The sequence below is a fragment of the Indicator indicator genome, chromosome 33 (assembly GCF_027791375.1).
Source record: "Indicator indicator isolate 239-I01 chromosome 33, UM_Iind_1.1, whole genome shotgun sequence".
NCBI lineage: Eukaryota > Metazoa > Chordata > Aves > Piciformes > Indicatoridae > Indicator > Indicator indicator.
Window position 1 is genome coordinate 5972669 of NC_072042.1, and position 11334 is coordinate 5984002.

Here is an 11334-nt window from a genome sequence, read left to right on the forward strand (position 1 = left end):
CAGCCCTGTGCTGAAAGTGGCTGCAGCTGCTTCCCATGCAGGTAAAATAACACCGAGGGGAGCCCTCCTCTCTCGGATTAATCCTCTGACCAGGGAAGAGCAAGGACTTCCCCCCCCCTCCCACCACCTTCATCCTCTGCTTCTCCTGTGCAGCAGAGAGAGAGGCACCCAAGGCGTGGGGAAGGGAGAAGCTTCGGCAGAGGGTTTAGAGAAGGGCAACCAAGCTGGGGGAGAGGTGAACAGGGCTGGGGAGGAGCAGCTGAGGGAGCTGGGGGTGCTCAGCCTGGAGGAAAGGAGGCTGAGGGAAACCTCATTGCTCTCCACCCCTGAAAGGAGGCTGGAGCCAGGTGGGGGTTGGGCTCCCAAGCGAAAAGTGACAGCAGAGTAGAAAAGCAGCCTCGGGAGGCTCTGAGGAGGACATTCTGCCCTGTCCGCAGGCTGCTCCCTGCGCTCGGGGGCTGGAGGCAGGGACCTGGCTCCCTTTTGCCTGGGGCAGGTTTCAGATGCCGGAGACTGCGCTGCCTGCGGGGTCGACTCCTGCCGGGATGGGAGCAGAGGCAGGCTCCCCCCGGCAGGCTCCCCCCGGCAGCCCTGGCAGGAGGCTGTTTTGCTGACTGGCTCAGTATCGCTCATCCCTCGCAGCAGAGGCGGAGCTGCCGCAGCCGTTGCGCAAAGCAGAGCTCCCAAATATGTGAGAACATTCCTGGAGCCATCGCCCGGAGCCCACCAGCGCCTTTTGAAGGTTGAGATGGGGGTGAGGAAGGAGCTTTCCCTCCCAGAGAGCAAAGGTCGTGTGAAAGTATGAGGCTGCTGGTGCTCCGCGAAGGGCTGCAAGCGACTGCAGCTTCCCCTGCAGCCAGGGCTGCTCTGCTTTCTGCTGAATCCAGCCAGGGAAGGGGGAGGGTGCTGGAGGGTGTCTGGGCACCAGCAGGCTGTGGGGGTTTGACACTTGGTTCATGGATTCATGGGATGGGTTTGGGTTGGAAGGGATCTTAAAGATCATCCACTTCCAACCCCCCTGCCATGGGCAGGGACACCTCCCACCAGCCCAGCTTGCTCAAGGCCTCATCCAACCTGGCCTTCAACACCTCCAGGGAGGGGACAGCCACAACCTCCCTGGCAAACCTGTGCCAGTGTCTCCCCACCCTCTTCCTACCCTCCAGTCTCAATCTCCCCTCAAGCTTCAATCCATTCCCCCTTGTCCTACCACTCCCAACCCTTGTCCAAAGTCCCTCCCCAGCTCTCCTGGAGCCCCTTCAGGTACTGGAAAGCTGCTCTAAGGTCTCCCTGGAGCCTTCTCCTCCCCACGCTGAACAACCTCAACTCTCTCACCCTGGCCTCACAGTAGAAGGCTTCCAGAGTGCTCTGAGTGACTAAGGTGAGAGAGGTGCATGAAAAGGGAAGCAGCAGCAGGTGAGCTGAGTTGTGCAAGAGCTCTGCTATCTCCAGCCCTGGGTGGAGGGCTTTGCTGTCCCCTTCTCCAAAGAACACCCAGTTTCTGTGTCTTTATTCACTGCTTATTCACCCCTTGCATCATCAGGCAGGCAGCTGAGGATCTCAGGGTGTGGGGTGGTTCTCCATCCCTACAGAGGGGAAGAGCAGCATCCTGAGCTTTGTCAGGACACCCCCACCCTGGGCTTGCAGAGGCCCTGGTGCTGGCTTGGGTGTTGGAGAGGTTCCAGAGGTGCTTGGCTGTGGTGCTGAGGGACGTGGGTGAGTGGTGGTGGCTCAGCAGCAGGGGTGGGATTGTGAGCTCTGGGTGAGGGGTTGGACTTGGTGGTCTCAGAGCTCTCCTCCATCCTCAGCAGTTCTATGGTTCTGTGGCTGTGGAGCTGATCTTCAGCAGGAACCAACTCCTAGATCAGCTCCTTCACCTCACCAGGCTGATTCCTGCTGCCTGGGGATCCTGCCCTGCCTCAGCCAGCACAGCAGCTCTCAGGGGTGTCCTGACTGAGTGCATCACAACTCTGGGATGTGGGGTCTGGCCCTGGAAGCTCCTCACCCTCTTCGGCCTTCTGCAAAGGCTCAGGCATGGCTGCAGAAGAGAAAATCCAACAGAATTTCTGCTTGTCAGGAGAAAAAGAGATTTGAGGCACTTGCCCCACACTGGTGGGGGCTGAAGTCTGGAAATAAAAGCTGTTGAGTGCCATGGGGGGGTGGAAGCTTTATCCTCCAAAGCCAAAACCTCTGGGAAATGAGCTGGGGCAGAAAGGGTCCAGCCCTCTGTGGCCAGTGGTGCAGCCTAGGCAGAGACCTGGCTGCCCCAGAGCAAGGCAGCACTGAAAGCAGGGCAGTGATGCCAAAGGACTGCAGCTGGGAGTTCCTCCTATCCTCTCCCACTGACTGGAGCAGGAGAGGGAGCAGGCTGCAAGCCCAGCAGCTGGGTGTGGAGTGTTTTTGTGTTGCCTGATAAGACAGCCTGGTGATCCTCTCCCCTCAGCTTTAATTTGCCCTTTCCTCTGGCCCTCTGTCCTGCTCAGCCACCACTTGGCATCAGCCTCCAGCCTCCCACTGCCTTTGCAAAACCTCTGTCACAAGAGGCAGCTGCTGAGAGATGTAGTAAAGATACAGCTGTTGGGTAAGGAGAGCCAGGGGCTTTCTCATGGGCTCCTTCTTGTCCATGGGCAGGAATTTATTGTTGATCCTAATCTCTGGCCAGGTAACATCACTGCAGGGGGACAATAAATTTCCTTGAGCAGTTTGCTGAGGGGCAGATTTATTTGTCTTCCCATGAGGGCACAAGGGGGAGGGAGAAGGGAGGCAGTGTTCCTGTCCTGCCTTTTTAAGCTCTCTGGAATGAATGGCAGGATTGGGAGACAAGGGAATGGCAGGATTGGGAGACAAGGGAATGGCAGCTCTGCCTTGAAGGAGGCATCTGAGACTCTCCCAAGCCTCTTTCCAGCCTTGGCAGGGGCTGAGCTTTCTCCAGCAGCTTCCTTTGAGATGCTGTGAGCCACAAATCTTCACCATTTCTACTTCCCACACTGGACTCTTCCTGCCCAGTGCTTCCCAGACTGGACTCTTCCAGCCCAATGCTTCCCAGACTGGACTCTTCCTGCCCAGTGCTTCCCAGATTGGACTCTTCCTGCCCAATGCTTCCCACACTGGACTCTTCCTGCCCAGTGCTTCCCAGACTGGACTCTTCCTGCCCAATGCTTCCCAGACTGGACTCTTCCTGCCCAGTGCTTCCCAGACTGGACTCTTCCTGCCCAGTGCTTCCCAGATTGGACTCTTCCTGCCCAATGCTTCCCAGACTGGACTCTTCCTGCCCAGTGCTTCCCAGACTGGACTCTTCCTGCCCAGTGCTTCCCAGATTGGACTCTTCCTGCCCAGTGCTTCCCACACTGGACTCTTCCTGCCCAGTGCTTCCCAGACTGGACTCTTCCTGCCCAGTGCTTCCCACACTGGACTCTTCCTGCCCAATGCTTCCCAGATTGGACTCTTCCTGCCCAGTGCTTCCCAGACTGGACTCTTCCTGCCCAGTGCTTCCCAGATTGGACTCTTCCTGCCCAATGCTTCCCAGACTGGACTCTTCCTGCCCAGTGCTTCCCAGACTGGACTCTTCCTGCCCAGTGCCTCCCACACTGGACTCTTCCTGCCCAGTGCCTCCCACACTGGACTCTTCCTGCCCAGTGCTTCCCACACTGGACTCTTCCTGCCCAGTGCTTCCCAGACTGGACTCTTCCAGCCCAGTGCTTCCCAGACTGGACTTTTCCTGCCCAGTGCCTCCCAGACTGGACTCTTCCTGCCCAGTGTGTTCCTCTGGGGGTGAGTTTAGGCACTGGCAACACAAACAAAACCCAAGCTGAGGCTTGGAGCCTCTGCTGAGATCTGGAGGTTCCTTTCCAGGTCATGCAGTGCTCTGCACCATGGGGCTAAGGTATTATCCCCACATCCCAAGGGTGGTGCAGTGTTTAATTACTGTTTGTAAATGTCTGGGAGATCAGCTGATAAAGGACACCTCTGATCCACTGCTCCAGGCTGCCAGCAACCCACACTCCCCCCTGGAGGCAGTGCCCTGAGCCACTTCCACTCTGAGCCAGTTCCTGTGGCAGGAACTTGGCCCCACTGGCCCAGGGGCTGCTGTGGGATCATTCTGCTCTCTGCCATCTCCCTGTGTCCCATGGAAGACTTCCCTGGAAGGACTTTGCTTTGCCTCCCCAGGAGGGTTCTGTTGCTGGTAGGTTGCAGGCTCTGGAGTGAATCCTGCTGAGGTTGGAGGTCTTGGACTTGAAGCAAAACTTGGCACAAGCAGGAGCAGGGCAGTGATTGTCCTCTGTGCTCAGCACTGGCCAGGCCACATCTTGAGTGCTGGGCTCAGGTTTGGAGTTTTCACTCCAAGAAGGACATTGAGGAGCTGGAGCAGGTCCAGAGAATGGCAACAAAGCTGGGGAAGGGTCTGGAGAACAGGGCTGGGGGGGAGCAGCTGAGGGAGCTGGGGGAGTTCAGCCTGGAGGAAAGGAGGCTGAGGGGAGAGCTTCTGGCTCTCTACAACTCCCTGAAAGGAGGCTGGAGCCTCCTTCCCAAGGAACAAGTGATAGGATGAGAGGAAATGGCCTCCAGCTGCAGCAGGAGAGGTTTAGGTTGGACATTAGAAGAAACTTCTTCACTGAAAAGGTTCTCCAAGCCTGGCCCAGGCTGCCCAGGGAGGTGGTTGGATCCCCATCCCTGGGGGGTTTCCCAGAGGCAGAGATGTGGTGCTGAGGGCCATGGTTTAGCACCAGGCTTGGTAGAGTCAGGGAATGGTTGGACTCAAGGACCTTAAAGGTCTCTTCCAGGTGAAATGATTCTCTGCTTCTGTGTTAAACCCTTGGGATGCTAAACACCTTCAGGAGGGAACTGTTGGTATTGTAGTGACCTGCAAGACAAACACGAAAGGGATGGAAGCAGCAGAGTGGCACAGGAAGGAGAGGGCAGCAGGCAGTGAATGTAAGAGGAGGGAGGAGAACTGGAGGGACAGGGCTGTGGGGAAATCACTGCTGCTGGGCTGGGCAGAGCTCACTGCCAGGGACACTGATAAGGCAAACACTAAACCTTGTCCTGAGCAGAGGAACAAAGGCAGATGTTAGCAGTTTTAAAGACCCAGAGAGGAGAGCTCCCAGCTGGTATCCTCTGGAAGATAAGTGATGTGCCCTCCACTCCAGCTCCCAAACCTCACCTGGAGATGGGCCAGGAGCAGACTTCTGCAGCCAGAGTGCTGTGCAGCTTGATGCATTATGCACTGAAGTGGCTTCTCCTGAAGCCTCTGGCATTGGCCTCCCGTTGTGGGGGGGGGGGGGGGTCCAGTGAGTCCTGAGAGCTGCCAGAACTGGCAGGATGCTTTCTGGATGGTTGTCTCAGCAGAGGTTCAAAGAGAACCTACCCAGAGCTCTCAGAAGGGACATTCCCCAGCATCCTGACACCTGGGCACACCAGAAATGCCTTAAGAAGCTGAGAGTGATCTGAATTTGTGTGGTGATGCTGCTCTGCACCCTGCAGGAGCAGAACCAAAACCACCCAGCAACATCTGTCCCCCCAGCTCAGGGCTCATGTACCCAGAGAAGGCAATTCCCAAACCTAATCCTCTTGTGGCTCTGGGCACAAACTCTGCCTGGCCAGAAACCTTGGGGCTTGGCTGGCAGAAACTCACAGAGGTCTGGTTTAGGAGAAGCAGCAAAAGGGCTGAGGAAAGGTTTTGAGTTGTCTTCACCTGTGGAGAGTTAGCAGCAAAGGGAAGGCTGCAGGTGAAGGGCAGCTGTCTGCAGTGTGAGTGGTTCTAGCAGGGCTCACAGCTGGGAGTGTTCCCCAGCTGCAGGCAGGGCTCACAGCTGGGAGTGCTCCCCAGCTGCAGGCAGGGCTCACAGCTGGGAGTGTTCCCCAGCTGCAGGCAGGGCTCCCTGTGACTGCTCAGCAGCTAAAGGCTGCCTTTGCACAGATGCTGAGGACCTGAAGCAGCTCTGGCAGAAGCTGTGGCTTTGTGTGTTCAGCTTCTGGCTGTGTGTCTTCAGCTGCCCTCTCCAGACTCCTCCATCATCAGCTCTGCTTTTGGTCAAGTCACCAACCCAGCACAGGACTGGAGGTGGTGCTGCCAAATCTTGCATGGAAAGTTCTGTGGAGTAAAGGAGATGTCCCTGGGGCTGTCACTGCTGGACTGCAGGGTGGGTTGATGCCTTTGAGCCAAGGATCATTATGGAATGGCTCAGGTGGGAAGGGACCTCAGAGCTCCTCTGCTCCAACCTCCCCACCATGCCCAGGGACACCTCTCAGCTACACTCAGCTGCTCAAGGCCTCATCCAGCCTGGTGCTGAGCACCCTCAGGCAGGAGGCATCCACAGCCTCCCTGGGCAGCCTGTGCCACAGTCTCACCACCCTCCTGCTGAAGAACTTCTTCCTCAGCTCCACTCTAACCCTGCTCTGCCTCAGCTTCAAACCATTCCCCCTTGGCCTGTCTTGGACACCCTCATGGAAAGTCCCTCTGCAGCCTTCCTTCAGGTCCTGGCAGGCAGCTCTGAGGTCCCCCTGGAGCCTTCTCCTCTCCAGGCTCACCCCCAGCTCCCTCAGCCTCTCCTCACAGCAGAGCTGCTCTTGTCTCACCCTTGTGGCCTCCTCTGGACTCTCTCCAACAGCTCTGCAGTTATTAGCCAAAAGTTCTTTTATTTCTTATGACTTCTTATTTCCCCTGAGAGCAGTGACCACAGAAGGGCTGCAGGATCTGTCCACCACCTCCCTCTCAGATGTCTCTTTGTCTGTAGCCATAAATTATCAGCTGCTGCCATCTTCTAAATAGATAGTTTCCTGTTCTGCCCCTTGTAGGTTAGATATTATCTGCTCCAGTAAATCATGAGTCAGGGATGAATTCAAGGAGGCCCTTCCCAGCAGCAAATTCTTACCCTGTTCCAAATAACAGGGATGCAAACCCATTATGGTATGATAGAGGGAAAAAAATAATGATGGCCTGCAATCCTAATTTAATCAACTGCAGAACATGCTGGGGCAGGTGTGGAGCTGGAGTGAGTCACCAGAAGGAAAGTTCAGGCTCAGGAAGAGGATTGCCCCATGGCCAGCAGAGCCTCTCCAGCTCCCCTGTGCCCTCCTTGCACACCCAGGCTGTGAGGTAAGACTTTGTTTGCTTGAGACACCTCTGCTGAGGCTCCAACTTCACCAAATGGCTTCTAAAAGCAGAGGTTGCTTGGGGCATGTGCAGGGCAGGCAGCTGGGGGTGGCTCAGCTGATGAGCTCAGGAAGCTGGGTGGTCCTGAGGGGCCAAGGCCAAGACGTCAGAGGTTCTGGGCAGGGAGTCATGGAATGGGTTTGGGTTGGAAGGGACCTTAAAGCTCATCCAGCTCCAATCCCCTGCCATGGGCAGGGACACCTCCCACCAGCCCAGCTTGCTCAAAGCCTCATCCAGCTTGGTCTTTTCAGGGATGAGGCATCCCCAGCTTCTCTGAGCAACCTGCTCCAGTGTCTCACCACCCTCAGAGCAAAGAACTTCTGCCTCATGTCCAATCTAAACCCACCCTGCTCAGTTGAAAACCTTGTCCTATCACCACAGGTCCTTGTCAAAAGTCCCTCCTCAACTCTCCAGTACTGGAAGGCCACTAGGAGGTCTCCCTGGAGCCTTCTCTTCTGCAGGCTGAACACAGAACCAGAGGATTGCTTCAGCTGGAAAAGACCTCTGAGGTCATTGAGTTCAGCAGACCCAACTCTCTCAGCCTGTTCCCACAGGAGATGTGCTCCAGCCTTCTGATCATCTTTGTGACCTCCTCTGGACCCTCTCCAGCAGGTCCATGATGTGCCAGCCTGCTGTGCCTCACCATGCAGTGGAGGTACCATGCATGAAACTGCAGTTTAAAAGGGGACAGCTGACAGAGGAAGGGCTGCAGTGCAGATGTGCTGGGCAGAAGATAAAAACTTCTCTCTAGAGAACACCAAAAGGGCTGCAGTGCAGATGTGCTGGGCAGGAGAAGACAAAAACCTCCCCCTGAAGAAGACCAAAAGGGCTGCAGAGCAAATGTGCTGGGCAGCAGAAGACAAAAACCTCCCTCTGAAGAACACCAAACCAACCCCAGAGTCACCACAGCTGCAGCAAGACACCACTGAAGGGCCAGAGGAGCCCTCAGCACTGTGTATATTATTACAGAGCATCTGGTGACTGCTAATAACACTTTGTGCTCTGTGAGCATCTTCCACATCTCCAAAGGTCCTGGATTCCTGTGGGCTGAAGCTCCCAAGGCCCCAGTGGAGCCTGGTCAGTGTGGTGTGGGTGGGGAGCATCAGGTGAAGAACAGTTAAGTGCCTTACACAAGGGTGAATCAGCAGGAGGTTGAGGAACTGAACCTGAAGGCTAAGTCCTCAGCTGATAGAAGCTGGCAGAGCTCCACAGCAAGTGGAAGGGCACAGCCAGTTACAGCAGGTGGAGGTACCCAGACCTGATTGCCAGCTCTCAGCCTCAAAAGCCACTGCCTGGTGGAGGGGTAGCAGTCACCTGCCCTGAGCTGCTTGGCAGGAGGTCTCTGTAAGCAGAGAGCCAGCCTGCAGTTCTGGGAGGAAGAGTCCTGGGGTGCTGTGGGGTCCTTCTGTGGCAGAGCCAGGGATGAAGCAAGGAGAGAGGTTGCAGCCATCCCAGGGGCAGGGAAGTTCTTCCTCCCTTGCTGTTGAAGAGGCACAAGCTGGAACACAGGAGGTTCCACCTCAACAAGAGGAGAAACTTCTTATTTGCCTGCTCTAAAGTAAATCTCCTCAGTGTTCTCTGTCTTAACTGAGACCCTAATGGTCATCTGGAGCAGGTCCTCTGGACCATGAGGCCATGAGGGTGATCAGAGGGCTGGAGAACCTCCCTCATGGGGACAGCCTGGGAGAGTTGGGGTTGTTCAGCCTGGAGAAGAGAAGGCTCTGGGGAGACCTCAGAACAACCTTCCAGTACCTGAAGAGGCTCCAGGAGAGCTGGGGAGGGACTTTGGACAAGGGCTGGGAGTGACAGGAGGGAAGGGAATGGATTGAAGCTTGAGCAGGACAGATTGAGACTGGAGATTAGGAAGAAATTCTTTAGAGGGGTTGGGAAGACACTGGCACAGGCTGCCCAGGGAGGCTGGGGATGTGCCCTCCCTGGAGGGGTTCAGGGCCAGGCTGGATGAAGCCCTGAGCTGCAGTGGGAGGTGTCCCTGCCCATGGCAGGGGGATTGGAACTGGATGAGCTTTAAGGACCCTTCCAACCCATCCCATTCTATGAATCTGTGAATCCCATTTGTAACCTGAGGCTATTTCTGCCACAGCCTTTGTTCAGAGAGGCCAGAGCAGAGCACTGCAGCTGGAGGTGGCCCAGCAGCCACTGCTGGGGTTCCTGTAGCTCCTGTGTCGTTTCCCTACTCACCCCTCACAGCACCCCCTGAATTTCATGCTTCAGCTGTAATTGTGCACTCAGGTTGGTGCCTTCATTGTTTCAAGCCTCTAATCTTTTAAATGCAAGTCTCCTGTTGCATGGAAAAGTGAAGATTTCTGAGTAGGAGGAAGATTAAATTTCCTCTCCTGTCTACACAGCGATTTGTAGGGACTGGGAGCCAGAGCAGATCTCAAATCTCACCTGTAACATCTGAGCTGGAGAGAATTAATTCAGCATGTGGGCAGGCTGCATGATTTGCAGCCACCACACCTTCCCCAGCTCTCTCTTCCCTTCCTTAGCTTCTCAAAGAAAGGACTGGGTGGGATTCTATTTATAGAGGCAAATAAGTCCTGCCTGTGTCCTACACGATGCCTCCAGCTGTTCAGATGTGGTCCCAGGAAGTGCTGCATGGCCTTGGTGGTGTTCCCTGCTTCTGCCAGTTCCAGGGAGGGGAAAAGAAAAAACAAAAGTAGGACTGAGGAGATCTGGGACCATAGAAGATGAAAGAAATTGCTTTGTAGTACCATAAATGTGGAATTATTCCAGTAGGTAGGATGGGAAGAGCTGCACTTCCTGATCTTCAAGAGCATTCTACCACGATGGGAACTTCAGGAGCTGTCTTGTCTGCCATTTACCAATGGGAAATATTCTGGCAGTGCCTGGAAGCAGCTTAGTTCCTCTTCTGATCATTTCAGAGCTGGATTGTGACAATGATCAGACTCCTCCCAACCCAAAAAAAAAAAAAAAAAAAAAAAAAAAAAAAAAAAAAAAAAAAAAAAAAAAGCAGTGGCAGAACAGTGAAGGAAACCAGGCTGGATGGGGTTGAAGAACAAAGCTCTGTGCAGCTGAGAGTAGTAAAAAAAGTTATCAGTGTGGGCATTATTCTGTTCATGCCAAGCCATGAGGCTGCAGGAAGGGTTTGCAGGGTCAAGAAGGAGCAGGTTAAAAGTGGGGAAGAGGAAACCTGCATGGGATGAGCTAAAACCCAGTGGGCAGGCAGGAGCTGTGCTGATGGCTGCAGAGCAGCAGCAGCCTTGGGCTTGCTCCTCCTTAATGGCAGGGAGGAGAATGGAGGCTCCTGCTCTGCTCTGCTCTGCTCTGCTCTTGCAAGGGCAGAACAGGTGGCAGTGGGCAGGCAGTGCTGGCTGCTGGAGGAGGAGATGCTGATGCAGGGTGAGCTCATGGGCACATCACCTCAGCAGTCTGTTGTCACACTGCAGCTGAGCTGTTTCTGGCTGCATGCATGGACAAGTGCGATGCTGCTGCTGCTGGGCTAGAAATAACAACCCCCAGCTGTGTGCCACTGCCACTGGAAGGGGGAGAGCAGTGCAAGGGCAGTCAGGCCCCAGCTCTCCACCTCTCCTGGCCTGCACACAGAATCCTGGAGGATTTGTCTTTCTCATAAAAAATGCCACCTGAGTTACCCAGCAAGCTGCTCACAGATGATGTTCTCCACATGGTTTTATTTGTAGGACAATGATGATTCAGGACAAGCCAAGAGCTGGGGTGCCTGATGCAACTCTGTGGATTTCAGCAGAGCTGCTCTGCCTTAAGGAGCTCCAAGCCCTGTGGGATCCACCTAGGAAGCCAAACACAGAGAAGGAGATGCATGCAGATGTGGTTGTCCACAGAGAGCAGGCAGGGATCCTGGAGCAGCTGGTTTGTATCAACCCCCCCAAGCACTAGAAGCAGAAGAGACACAGCACAGCCCTGGTCTTCTGCTTGCATCTCCATGTGGCCCTGCCTGGTGGAAGCTTTGCCACGTGCTTGAGGTTCTCCACCCTGTTCCCCATGGACCAAGAGGGTTGTGCTGAGCAAAGCAAGATTGGTCCAGCTTGCCAGAGCTGCCTATTAACATTGCAGCAGCTTTGCAAAGCAGCTGATAAAAAACTGCATCTGCAAGCTCCCTCCCCTCCTGCTGCCCAGGCTTGGCTGCTCCTGCTGCCCAGCCTGCTGAGGCTTGGATGGAGTCCCAT